General features: G+C 37.7%; 1 protein-coding gene across 12 annotated transcripts in view; it reads right to left on the bottom strand.

Moving 5' to 3' along the window:
• The window catches only part of GRID1 (glutamate ionotropic receptor delta type subunit 1), a 574,706-nt gene that overhangs the window by 288,698 nt on the left and 271,779 nt on the right, over window positions 1–14,229 (bottom strand). The window lies entirely within an intron of this gene.

The following is a 14,229-nucleotide window of genomic DNA, read 5'->3' as shown; positions in this document are numbered from 1 at the left end:
ATAAAAAGTTTCAAGTGTAGAAATGAAGCACCTTCCCACTCTCTGTGCTGATTAAGTTTGACTACTTTGGCTTCCTTTCATTTTAAGTTCTGTACAAAACACCCTGCAATAACACAGGTTGTACGGAGATTCCACTGTCTGACAGCACAGATACATACCACTCAGATCCTCTAATGAAAGACTTGATTGTGGATGTATTTGCACGTTTCAAATAAACAAACTAGGCATTAACATCCCACGTTGCCAGCTCTATACAATTGCCACAGTAATTAACAACAGTGAGCATTAAATGTTTCAAAACCCTCTTTCAGATCGTTTCAGAGCCTTGCCTCTTTCCTTTAAATAACAAAAAGGATCTTTCCTCCTGACAAAACATCTCCTTAGCACATAAAGAATTAGCTAAATGAAAAGCAGCCATCCTCCCACCCAAGACATATGGGAAAACAAAGCTATTTGCATATATCCCCACAGGTCTCCTTTTGCTTGCCAATTTCCAGTCTTTAAATCATTAAGGCAAAAAAGCATTTAGTTGTTAATTTTTATTAGCTTGTTTTGCTAAAGAGAATATAGTTGAATCAATTCCTCATAGTAGCATTTCAGCCAAGGTATTTTTTTTTTTTACAGTTAAGAGGATAACAAATAATATTCAGGAACACATCATCTACACTTTTCCAAAATCACTCACATTTATGCACAAAAGCAGAGGTATTCTTACACCCCAGTTTTATAATAAATCCATCACAAATTAATGTCCCTACAGACAGTGCTGGAGCAATTCTTTAAAAACAGCAATGACCACAAATAAGAGGAAATTCAACCACGCTATTTGATTTCTAAACACTCATTAAGAATCCCCAGATGGTTCTCCAGATGTTTTAACACTTAAGCTTTCATTCCCATTAAGAAACAAAGATCCAATTAGCTATTGTTTGACCAGAGAGCAAGTATAATCTTTCTTCTACATTAATAATAAAACCCTGCAACGTAAACACACTCCTCTTCTGCAAAGAATTCAAGCTTTTCAAACACTCTCCCTTGCTTCAGGGACGTTTATTACTTTGGTAAGGATTTTCCTCTCCCTCAGGTAGCCCAGCCAGCCCCGTCGCAGCAGAAGGGTCCCAAATCTGCCTGCTTTCACTATAAAGTGACTATTCACAGAAGAATAAGCTTCATCACGTCCCAAGAAAGAAAAAGGGCCACCTTCAAAGGAATTAGAAAAATCTGAAGAGAAAAGTAGAAGTTACATAAAGCATGAATACCATCATTTATTTCTTTATTTCTGTCTTGCAGTTCATTAGATAGCACAGTGATTGCTACAGACAGAAGTTCTAAAAACAATTTTATATATGACCTGCTCCTTCCTAATCCACTATTTATTATAATAACAAGTCTTCCTGACATTAGCTAAGGAAACACAAAAAGTTAATTAACACACAAAATGCAGCATCAGAAACGAACTGTTTCCTGCGCAACGGCAGCAGTGACTCCTGTGACTGTGTGTGTCTGATGGCTGGGTTACTTTATGTTTAATAATGTTTGATTAATGTTTTTAGTATCTTTGAGAGTTCTGTAAGACTCTCTATTTTTGGGATTCCCTGATTTCAGACCTACCCAAGCTCTTGCTGCTGCTGCTGGGTTGATTCTTTTCTAGGAGCTTGCAGTCGAGCTCATGCTGCAACCTTTTGCACAGCAGGAATTCAGAGCTCTCTGCTGAGCTCTCTGCTGTATTAGCCAACTATTTCTGTAAAATGTATAGAAAAGGGCTGAGGCCTTTGCTGTACCTGATTGGTTTTAAATTGGTTAACAAGTTTGAAATTATACAGGTCACATGCAGACTGATAGGTAATCTCACACATAGAGAATGTATTCACAGATATCTTCTTTTCTTCAGGAACTAAGAAAAAATTCAACACCAACTAACCAATTCAGTACTCACATATAGATAGACAGCTCCGTTTTGGCAAATATTGCATGTTTCAATTTGGGGTTATATTTTGTCTTCGCAGTCCTTCTAATCCATAGAGTGATAGAACGAGCGATAGAATGGCTGAGATTGCAAGTGACCTTAAAGCTCATTCAGTTCCAAACCCCTGCCATCATCAAGGTTGCCACCCACCAGCTCAGGCTGCCCAGGGCCACGTCCAGCCTGGCCTTGAACACCTCTAGGGATGGGGCACCCACATCTTCTCTGGGTAACCTATTCCAATGCTTCACCAGTCTTTAAATGAAATATTTCTTTATAACATCTAAACTAAATCTCTCCTCTTTTAGTTTAAAGCCATTTCCCTTTGTCCAGTCACTATCACACTGTGTAAAACATTGGCCTCTTTCCTGTTTAGAAGCCCTCAAGAACTGGAAGGCTGCGATGAGATCTTACCAGAGCTTTCTCTTCTCTACAAGTCTGGGTCCTTCAAAAGACAAAATTATTACAGGAAGAAACTGTTTCTCTTCCATTTATTTTTGTAAGTAGGGTTATGAATCTCCCTTGCTGCGGAAGAATAATTAAAGGTCAAATTCTGACAGTGTATTCATAAGTTGGCACAGCCTGAGCAACAACACCTAACTGCATGTCCTACCAGGCACCTGTACTGTAATAGAAATCCTGTTGTCTGAAGGAAGAGCAGTGTGTTTTAATCCTGAGCGAAGATATTTCCTGTTACTTTGCATTAAGGAAGCTGTGTTATGTTTGCCTTGTACGAAACTATAAAAATAATAGCTTTAATAGTTTAGACTGCAGACATTTGACTCCAAATGACAATTCTGGTGCCCAAAGTGCAGTCTCCCTCTTCACCAAGCAGCATCTGGTAGTTTTGCGGGAGCCTTCACCTTTTATTCTCTCTCACCTTGTGCAGCCGCATAAGTTTGGACAAGCTTTAATTAAGGAAACGATCTGTTATGGTATTAAGGGGAGCAACAATGGCAGCTTTGTAGCAGTAAGGGTGGGAGGCTGATTAATAAACTGGTGACGGATATACTCAAGCCTCATTTCTCTCAAATCCACCATTAGAAGGGGAATTGTTTATTTCTTTATTTTTTTTAATTACAAAACATGGTTGCAAGAGAGGGCTGGAACCCCATAGGATAAGTGAGTTTGGACAGCACAGCACTCTCAGTAACCTCACATTGGTCATGGAAAGAAGTCACGCTATGTAATGTCACCAGTAACGTCACCATAGGACGGAAGAGTTCTTGGTGGAATCTCAGACTATCCTCCTTCTGCTAGAGCTCATCATGATACCCCCCCACACCCCGTGGCACCTCTCTCTCTCCAGCACCTTCTGTGCATTACATTCTGCTCCACATGTAGACTAGAAGCAGATACTGCACCTGTTTCTCTGTTGTATCCAGCAATACTCTTTCAGGTTAGATTACTACAATTTAATCTGTTCATTATTGATCTGTTTTAGTAACACCTGCTGTGCAACAATTAAAAAATCAGAAAAGAAGCTAATTAGTAATAACAAAGCCTTGAATATCTTCAGTTATGTCAGTGAACAATAAGACATCCAGAGCCTCTTCAGACAGTTATTTCAGAAAAGTTTGATGGATAACAATATGATGGAATTGAAAAAATACTTTAGTGTTAACTCAAGTTAGAAAGATTGAAAACCACAAAGTTAGCAGTGAGATGTGTCACCAAGTCAACAACTTGCTTGTAGTAAAATTTAACATAACAAAATGTTATAATTTGAGAGAAAGGAGGAGGTTTTGGTTTCAGACTGAGATCTACTTGTGCATATCCAATTATAAATTAAGTAATCTGAATTGAGTTGTTTAATAAAGAAAAAAGGATGAAAAGTTTATTACCTTCTTTTTTAGTGAAAGGACATGTATTTGATTCTCTAATTATGCAAGAACTGATATACCAGTGTAACTTTAAATGAGCAAATAGTCACCTTGAAATCCAGATGTAAATGACTAATCACAGGAATGGAATTGAGGTGTTCATAACCTATCTAAAATACTCAGATTGACTTGTGAGCTCTAATCCCCTCTTAAGAAAGGTCTTCATATCTGGAAATATCCTCATGAGGCATTTTTAAGCAACAGAGTTTAATACCGTGTCAGGATACCCGTGAAAATGGTATCAGTTCCTAGCCTAACAAAAATATGCATATGCTAACTGATGTACCTTTAGACTCAGTGAGGGAGATAACTGTCCCATTCAACACTGCTCTTGTGAGGCCTCACTGGGAGTACTGCCCACAAGACTGGAACCAGGCCCCAAACAGAAGAAGGATGTGGAGCTGTTGGACCAGGTCCAGAAGAGGTCCAACAAAGATGCTCAGAGGGCTGGAGCACCTGTCCTATGAGGAAAGGCTGAGGGAGCTGGGCTTGGTCAGCAAATTTCAGTGTGCCAAAACAAAATTACTCTCATAATCAGTGAGGAGCTGTACTGGGATAAATGAGATCTTTGAATTACAGTTCCATATGCAAAGAAGATATTTTGTATTTCAGGGACTGAACACATTCAGGTTTCTTGATACAAGCACAACTTTTCCTTCCATGGCATAGTTTTTTCTCCATTTTCCTCACTCAACACAGGTATTTTGCCAGGCGAACACTTTTTGTTGATGCCAGAGACAGATCAGATGCAAATCACAGCCATGTTGTCAATTCATTTCATGCCAGCCATAATATGTACCAGAGCTGAATTATCCTTCGAGTTCCCTCTCAAGTCTGCTATGCAACAAATGAAGGATTTACCCAGCCAAGAGTTTGACTCTCACCAACAGATGAGATCAGCACCTAGAAACTGAGTACCATCAATAGTTCCTGACTCCCTATGTCTTCCTGACAGATGAACTTAACTACAGGCTCCAAGCAGTGTTTCAGTAGCTGTGTTTCCATTCAGTGCTCTCTTGTTAATTGGAATGATCAGAGAAATTTAGGGATATCCTTATTCAACTTTCTTCTCTTTCTTAAAGCCCTCTGTGATTCTACCATCTGTTTTTGTTAGAAACAGATAATTTGAGTGTTGATTACCAAAGAGAGAAAAACAAAACATTCCATATTAAAAGGATCTCTGTAGGACTCAATGTTCTTCAGTGATGAGACTAATCCTATTTTACTCAATTTGTACACAAAAAATAATGCATTACTTCCATTTAAACAAAAGCTATAATAACGTGATGAATATTAAATCACCCTCCAGTGGAACTTATGGATCCAGATTACTTTCCTAATGGGCTCTGACTCCAAATAATCCAAACTGTGAAGCAATTTTTTCCTCCACATTTTATTTAATTCTTCGCAGTCTAACGATGCACTTGCTTCTAAAATGATTGAAATAGCTCTTAAAATAACTCTCAAAGCAACTGATCTAAGCATTAAGTACAGCAGAACATAAATGAAGACTGTAGCAAAGGCTTGCCCAGAACAACTGAGGGAACAGCAAGCCTATGCCACTTTTGCACTGTTCTGGGCAAGAAGAAAATCTTGAATTGATGCAGACATTAAACAAGCTTCACTGAGGGAAGTAAGAGGGGAGTAAGATGCCTGCTTTATAGTCACACAAATCTCAAAGGTCCAGTACTTTTTGTGGCTCTGCAACTTCTGTACAGCCAAATAAGCACAGTTCTCTTGTTTTACTGGAGTTGCATTAAACTATCAGTTGCTTAAATGCTATGACAAAAGTACGTTACTACATGGATAGTTTAATGCAAAGTCACAAATGTAGCCGACAACAGAGATGACTCCAGAACTGTCCAGGTGTACAACTTGGTGCTCTGTTCTGAGCCCAGGTAATTCCAAATGCTTTGAGATCCACACAGCTGAGGGCACCTCCCCAGTTTCACAATTTCCTGAAGAGAGGGTTCATCAGAATGGAAACCTATGCAGTTTGAATCCAAAGAGTGTTCCACTGAGAAGAATACACTGTTTTTCCCCAGCATTTTTCATAACTTCCTAAATGGACAAGGAAGCTCGTCTGTGATTACATTCAAACTGCACCTGAAAAATCAATCAAAATGTACTTACTCTCTTCTTCATCCCTAACCATTTGTTTTGGTATTTTTTTCCAGTTAAGGAAAATAATCTTCCTTTCCTGCTTCCAGCTACAAAATATGACAGTCTTGCACTTGCACATGGACTAAGGAAACGGCTCTCAAGTTTAAATTCATAGGATTGTTAATAGTTATTTCATATTCCATAAAGATTACTACAGGGCAGACAATTTACAGCTCTAACTCATCTTTCCAGAAAAAAATAGATATATTGTGGCTTTGTTTTTAAACTCAATCTTAAATTGCATGGATCTTCCCTGTTCTTGAATTTTGAACAAAAGGCTGGCATTAATAATTCTGCTACCACACACAGACAATACACATACACACACACACAAATGCTGTCATCTATTTTAAAGGTATATGAATACATCACAAGCATATGAATACTATGTAGGCATGGTAACAGCACATATTTTTTGATAGGCAAACTAAGCAGAAAACCATTTTGACCCTCAAGGCTCCATCAAAATTAGCTTCTCTCCCATACTTACCCTCTACAAGGATTTCAGGAGCTTTATGTACATTCTAGCCACCAAGATTAATTATTTCTATGAATACAATGACTAATAACTTTATCTGCTCTCTGACATACTCAGTCACCAAGATTTACTAGTAGAGGAGAAACAAAAAATCCTTCAGAGTGCATTCATTTGGCTTATCATTGATCAGAAGAGAAAAGGATTAGCCCTGGTTAAACTGCTAGCCCTGGTCTATCAAGGGAGTGCTAAAGAAACCAACAAATGGTTTACCACAAGGAAAACAAATAAAACTCAGTATCTAAATACAAAAAAAATATGAGAAAGAATGGAATTTCTGTCTCAATAAAGACAGCATGGGTTAGTGATAGGAAGTCATGCCAACTCCAAATTGGGTAAAACAAAGAAGAAATCTTGCCTAATGAGGAGGAAGGTCAAAAACTCGTGCCCTAAGAGGCATTAGCAAAGCTTACTATGAGAAACTGGGGAAAGTCAGGCAGGAAGCTAAGTGAGTGTTTCCTTGATTCCATATATGAACTCCTGCATAAGTATTTACATATTCACAATACAACTCTTTATCACTTTCCATGAAATCCATACATGTGTCTACGTATGTTAGTATACTTGCAGACACACATACACTTTCCATGAAAGACAACCGAGGCTGGGAATTTGCCCACTGAAATTCACTGCACATTGATGATTATATTGTCTCAGAATAATAGCGTTATTGCCTGAAGGGCTGCAAAAAGCCTCCAGGACAGACTCCATCCTTCTAACATCCCATTTCTGCCTGCGCGTTTATAGAACAATTTCTAAACATGGATGTATAAACACCTGCTATCTAACAAATGTGAACTTAACAGACTTCTTACTGGAATTAGTTGCTCACATTCCCTGCTCAAGAACAGCAAATCATCCTTACATTTCTCCTTGTCATTTACACACACCTAAACGAACAGTTTAGCCTTATGCCATGGCTTGAAAAATCAAGAGATACTAAATACTGTCAGGCAGAGAAAGAATTCCCAAGAACTTCGGATCCTCTACATATGAGATCTACAATTTTCAAAGATCTCTCTGTTCAAAATTAATTCATATGCACCCTTCTGTTCAAGGGTGCTGAACTTAGCATTTTCTTTAGACTGAGTGCTGTTTATGACACATTTTTCACATATAAAGAAAGAAAACAGAATGACCAATAGCCACTGGTTTGGGCAATGCTGAACCTTGAGACTAGTAGTTAAAATGTTATATGTGGTCGAAAAAAGAACAAAGAATGCACAGAGAGAGCCTCCAGTACTAGACAAATAATGACTTTTGATCAGACAGCCATGCTGAAAAACCAGTGGAAAAATGCTTCTAATAAAGCCTTTCATTTAATTTTTACATGAGCTTCCCCCTACATACACACTTTTGAAGTCTTTTAAAGGTATAAACTGGTTTTAATTATAACTGTTCTGAATTAAGAAGGCAAGCCTGTTTTGAAGTTATTAATCCACACATGCTTTTTGATTTTTTTTGCAAAAGAACTTGTATCCTTGCTTTGTAAAGCATGTTTTGAAACTATTCGAAAGATTAAAATCATGTCCTTAACTTGCCCTGAATTTAAGTAACACAATTTTACTGAAATTGTTTAAACTGTCCAAAGATCTGAACGGCTCCTGTTTCTACTGATCAGGTAGGTTATGATACAATTCCTTTGCCTTTAATTTGAAGAGTAAAGGCTGTACCATAATTTTAAGATCATTTGTATTTAACATCAAGCACTGCCCTGAAAGTATTTAGTGAATTACTTTTATGGGAAACAACCTCTGCCCCACTGCTCACGTATTCTGCTAGGAATTACAGGGGAGGAAAGAGGGGGGGGACCTTACTTTTGCTATTTGCCCCTGTTAGCATGCTACTCACATGCTTTAAAAATCAAAGTACTAAAATTAATTTATAAGTAATAATTTGAAGTGAAATTGACTTTCTTTAATTACATTCAGTGTTATATACTGTGGTGCATTACTAAATAAAAAATACCCTCAGAAATGACAAAAATCCATGCTTAATTTAAGAAGGCCAATTACTTTAAGTGCTGTTACAGTCAGAAAACTGATTCAAGGATTAATACGGGAACACACAATGTCATTTCTTCAATAGCTTCCAGATCAAATTCAATGTAAAAGCCAAAAGGTCAAGTTTTTGTTTTTTTTTCTTTCACTCTTAACTCCATGGCATCACAAACTTCCCACTGGAATTGCAGATCTTGGCTGAATACTTTCTTTCCTAGCATTCTCCACAGCAGCAATGGCAATTACACATTAAGTCATAAGACATGCTCTTTTTCCGAGGAAAGCCTACATTTTATCCAGGTAGAAGTGGAAGATCTTGTGTTTGCCTGGAACCCAGACATCTGGCAGCCCTGCTAGAAGTGAATAGCTAGGTGGTGCAGAGCTTGTTTGTAATAAATGCTTAGAGAACCTTATTCCTTGTATGAAAAGGAGCTCTGGTCCAGTCTGTTCCACTCTTCTTCACTTTATGCAGCATCACCAATGACAGATGTCCAAGGACTCCTATCCCACATCATTGCTCATCATAATGAAGTTATGTTCCTCCATGCCTGGCTTAAATTCTGTTCTCTTTTTTTTTTTTTTTTTTTTTTTTTTTACTATTCAAACACAGCAATGCCAATTCAGGCTTCTCTGCAACAGTTCCAGCTGGCATGCTCCAACCAGCCAAAAAAAAAAAAAGGTGTTTTTAACAACATATGTGAACTCAACCATACAGCTCATGCAGAAAAAGCCAGCACTATTTTCCAGTAGCATCAGATGTGCTGAACTGGCACATAAGTTCTGGACCAGCTGCACCTGTTTAGTGCCATTTTCCCTATATTTGCATTAAAGAAGCCAGTGCTTCACATCACAACTGATTTGCAGCATTACAGATAGGGATTGCATAACATACGCGTTTCTCAATTTTCATTACTATTTTCCATTGCAGATCATGTTCTGCAAGAGTAGTGGCCTGCAAGAAATCCTGTTTACATAAGACCATCTCAGGATCAACAGCTAGCTGTAAAGCTATTGATAGCATAATTCCTATAACTTGCAATCAAATGCCCTTGACAGTTGTGACTCAGAAATAAAACTACCATGTAACTGCTGTAGGAAAGAAAAAATTCTGGGAGTCACTACACTGAAAACCAAGTCCTTTCTACGTAGCACAATTAATACAGAAGCTTTCATGTTACTGTTGCATTCATGAGTGCAATGAGAAAAATATCTTCAGTCTTTAAATAAAAAAGTTCAGACATTGAAAATAAGATAAATCAATAAATTCTAGGTTTAAGATTTTTTTTTTTTTGGTTGTTTGGTTGGCTTTTGGCTTGTTTTCTATCCCTGTAGGAACAGAGCTTCATTGACAGACTAAAGTTCTTCAAATGTTTCTTTTGTGTATCTTCTCACAATACTACTCTTAACCAGGCAACACTGTCACTTCGTGAGACCAAAAAGTGAACGCTTACCTTTCACAAGTCTAATATCATTTCATTAACAAAATGGAGCCATAAAAAATTAACTGTGTTGTTTTACAGTGTGTAATATGTTTATGAAGGAAAGCAGAGAGGCCTCATAACAAAGTGTTTCCAATACTATGATTACTCCAGCAAAAACAAAGCTATTACTCACGTTCTCTTCAGAAACATGACTTCCTATTCCTCACTGCTTTCATTTTCGCATCTAGCTCTCACGATCCTTCTCAAATCCTCCCTCTGAATCTACAGCTCTTCACTTACCCTAGATGCACACTTTCAACTCATTATTACCCAATCTCATCTTACTGTGGGAAGCACCCACTGCTTTTAACCGATACTCATTTTAGAGCCTGATAAGTTTCTTTATTAAAGTTGCCACACTACCAATTTTTGTGTCAGAAAATGCAATTACTGATGTTTCTACTTCCAGGAGGTCAGTAAAATAAAACATTAAACTTCTCAGCAGGCCTTTACACACTGATGTAATATATATGCTCAGAAGTACAAAAGATACTTCTGTAGACAAAAAAGCATTCAAGCCATAAGCACAGCTGAAACTTTCTAGGACAATGCAACACAGCTGACTGCTATTGCAAGGTCTTTAACAGGTAGATAGATTCAGTTTCACAGAGCACTGTATGACAGTCACTGACAAACTTAATTCACTTTTCCCCAGAAAACTGAGTTCTGATACCATGATTTAGCGTGGCATTTTCATAAAAGCCTTCAGAGTAACAATGCATTTAATAAGACCCAGTCCTTTGAGTTCTTACTGGAACGACTTCCCCTTCAGAATGCGTCATTTAATTTTGTTGCCTAAAAACCTTCTGAAGAAATTCCAAACACAGGTTCAGGCACACTGGGAAGGTTTTTCTTTCCATTTCACAGCTTTCTCAAGACAACACAGCAAAGGATAGCTGTGGCAGAGAAGAGTTTCAGTCTCTCATTCCAACTCCAACAGCTGTACAGCACATCAGCAAGGAGACTTGTCTTATCTATGGCTTATGAGAGTTACTATAGGCCCTCATCATCATTTTCATATCAAGCAGCAGTTTCATCAGCAGAAAGCTCCCACTGCAATCAACAGGAAGTAGATTTCTGTGCCTCTTCTGAAATTACACACAAGCTGTTAATGAGAGAAGTGATAAAACACAGACTGAATCATGAAGATCCACTATGTGAAACCTCTCTGCTATTCTGTGAACCCTTATTTTTCATTATACAAATATAGGTGAACCATGTGCTATGTATAAACTGCCTTACTCCCACTCAGCAGATCAGTGTGTCTTCGAGAAGAAGAGCTTGAATGCTACAGCTTTCAAATCTGAAGTCTCTGAAAGGTCACTACTCCAGAAGCAAGTTTTTATCCATTTTTTCACCAAAAAAGTAACAAAATCTAAAGCTGGTTTCACGTAAGGGGAAATTACAGTTTGAACCCTGCTTCTACCTTCTCCATTTAACAATCCTTTTCTTTAAAATTTCTGCATCTTCCCTGTGAAATCTTTCCATCTTTTGTTATAGATTCAAAACCAGAATTATAGGCACGCTAATGGGAAAGAAGTACATTCTTTCACTGAAGTTATGCATACAGATTTCTATCTGTTGTTCCAGTGACAAAAACGTCAAATAAAGAATATTTTATCATAAGTAAAAATATATTAATATATACGTTCAATGATACAGTGACTACTCTGTATTCTGATCACTAAGACTGTTATTTTCCCTTTATTTACTAGTGCAAAAATTATAATACAAAATGCATGTCTGTTAAGGGATGAGTAATTCATGAGGTAAATGTTTTTCAGCTCTCATATAGCATGGCATTACTATAAAACGAGATTCCTTTAAACTGTGCAGTGTTATTTCATCTTCAGAAACCCTGACACTTTCCACAAGGAGGACACCAAGAGACTGGCTGTTTTTTAGAGATCAGCAGATGGACAAATTAAAAACATTACCCTAAGGACTAGTGTGACTCCCACAGAGCAGGTAGAGAAGGTCTATTTGTTAAACAACAAAAGCCCAATGCTGGAAACTCTCCACAATCACTAACACGTGTTGTTCAAGTGACCTCCCTCCTCAGGGCCAGCAGTCGATTCCTGCATGTTGAACAGGGAAGTGCCACTGAAGATGCTTGAGCACAGCTCTGCTGAAGCAAACTAATGAGGGCAGTGGGCATGCCCTGAGAGCCAGGTGCTGTTCTTGAGCTCAGCATGCAATTTCCTGGGAACTAACTTATTCATCCAGTACTCACCAGTGCCTGCCCAGAGCTGGCAAGGTTCAATTACCAAATGCTTCTTTATTGAAATGCCATCTTATGAAAAGTTCTTCTGATGAAATTAGTATAAAGTGGATATCCCATCCATGATGAATAGCAAAGGAAATAATACATGGACAGCTACAGTATACACAGCACTCTCCACTGATACGAACATACTACCTGTGGTAATCTTTCCTTCCCTTTCACTGTTTGTTTTATGGGTGACAAGTCTATCTGTGATAAGTGGAAAAGGTGAATTTGATATCTGAATTTACAGATTATGAGAATTAAAGACTTCAGGATTTGATACTGAGACGTTAACCCCTTGCCAAGAGCAAAGAAACAGACGCATTATTGGAAAAAGAAGTAGTATAGTTCAGTAACCAGCTTTGCTACCAGGGAAAATAGGCGATAGCAGTTTCTACACAGGATTATCTGTGGTTTTACCAAGGCCAGGATTCTTTGGGTATGAAACTGCCTTCCCCTTTGAAGATTTTTGAGTAAAGCAGCCTAATTTCTTTCGGGCTTGCAAAGCAAAAGCTACAGATTAGAAGGGACGACAGAACAGCAACTATGAAAATGATGCTTAAAGAATCCTTCTAAAACCCTTTCTTATTGAAAATTACCATTAGAACAATTTTAATTTTAAGCTTAACCCCCTGCTACATAGCAACATGGTAATCACTACTGGGATGTACTTACAGTGCTGGTTTTGTTTCCAGTGTTTAGTGGTCAAGGATTACACAGGACAGTAAGTCAATAACAGTTTATTTGCTGGACCTCCCACATTTTTGAGTGAACTGACTACCTCTGTACAAGTACCACAGCAACCTTCTCATGCTTAAAATAACTGTGTGTAATTACAAGTACGTAGGAGCCTCAACTGATTTCCCACTTAAAATCATCACCACGAACTTCCATTTGGCTGTTGAATAAACAGCTAAAGACAAAAGTCAACGTCTTGTGTAGCTTTCTTTTCTTGTTGTTTTTAAATCACGAGCGGCCCAAACTAACAAAACAAATATTTCATTGATTCATCCATGAAAAACCTCCATTACATAGTAATAATACAAATACAGAGCTACACTGCAATTGCTGAAGACTGTGTAAAGAATCTAAACTGTATACTGAGATGCACATAAGATTATCTTTCGAACAGCAATCTAACCTCAATTTGCTTTTTTTTTTTATATTCTTTTCATACTAAGTCACCACACCAAAAATCACACACATCACATCGTAAACACAAAGTATTTGCAGGGTTTTAAAACATTCAATAGAAAATTTATCTTCCCCATTACGGATGCCATATCCTAAGATGAGAGTACTGAAAATACTCTAAGTTAATCATATGGAACAATGTTCCTACCAGTTGAGCAGGATAAAATAAAAATAAAAAGCCAGGCACATACTTCTCTTCACTCAGAGCTTGGCACAAACTGAGTTTTATATTTTTTCTTATTGCTTCTTTACACTCAAAGGGTATTAAATTTCCTTGTGCAGAGACTTCTTTTTGCTATGCTTCGGCACAAAGTAAAAATTTTGCTGAAGAAGGTGCATCAGACATAGTGAAAATGCTAACTCTAACTTTTGGGTTAATTCCAGGAAACATAACGCTGTAAAAATTACTCCAAACATAGAAAAGTAAGAGGAAGCATGTTTGAAAAAAATATGGTAATAGTTATTTTGAAAATTGATTCTTAAAGGGAATAGTACTCTGCTTTGACAGAAAGTTTTCAGGGAATGGACAGAGGCCATCTTGAACTTCCCTGCACAGCTATGTGACCCTTGCCAATCAATAACAATGCTTTATTAATATTTTACTTCAGAAGTGTGAGATAATTCAAACTTTGGCTTTCTTTGTAGGTGTTGCTAAGCAACTTTGCTGCTTGTCTGAGAATTAGTTTTCACTGCAATCTTTCCTTCAAACCAAAGACCTGTGTCACTTAAAACACTTTCCCCTTT

Source organism: Phasianus colchicus, chromosome 8 (genome assembly GCF_987193195.1).
Source record: "Phasianus colchicus chromosome 8, bPhaCol1.hap1.1, whole genome shotgun sequence".
Lineage (NCBI taxonomy): Eukaryota > Metazoa > Chordata > Aves > Galliformes > Phasianidae > Phasianus > Phasianus colchicus.
The sequence above is the reverse complement of the archived record's forward strand: the minus strand, read 5'-3'. Positions and strand labels throughout refer to the sequence as shown.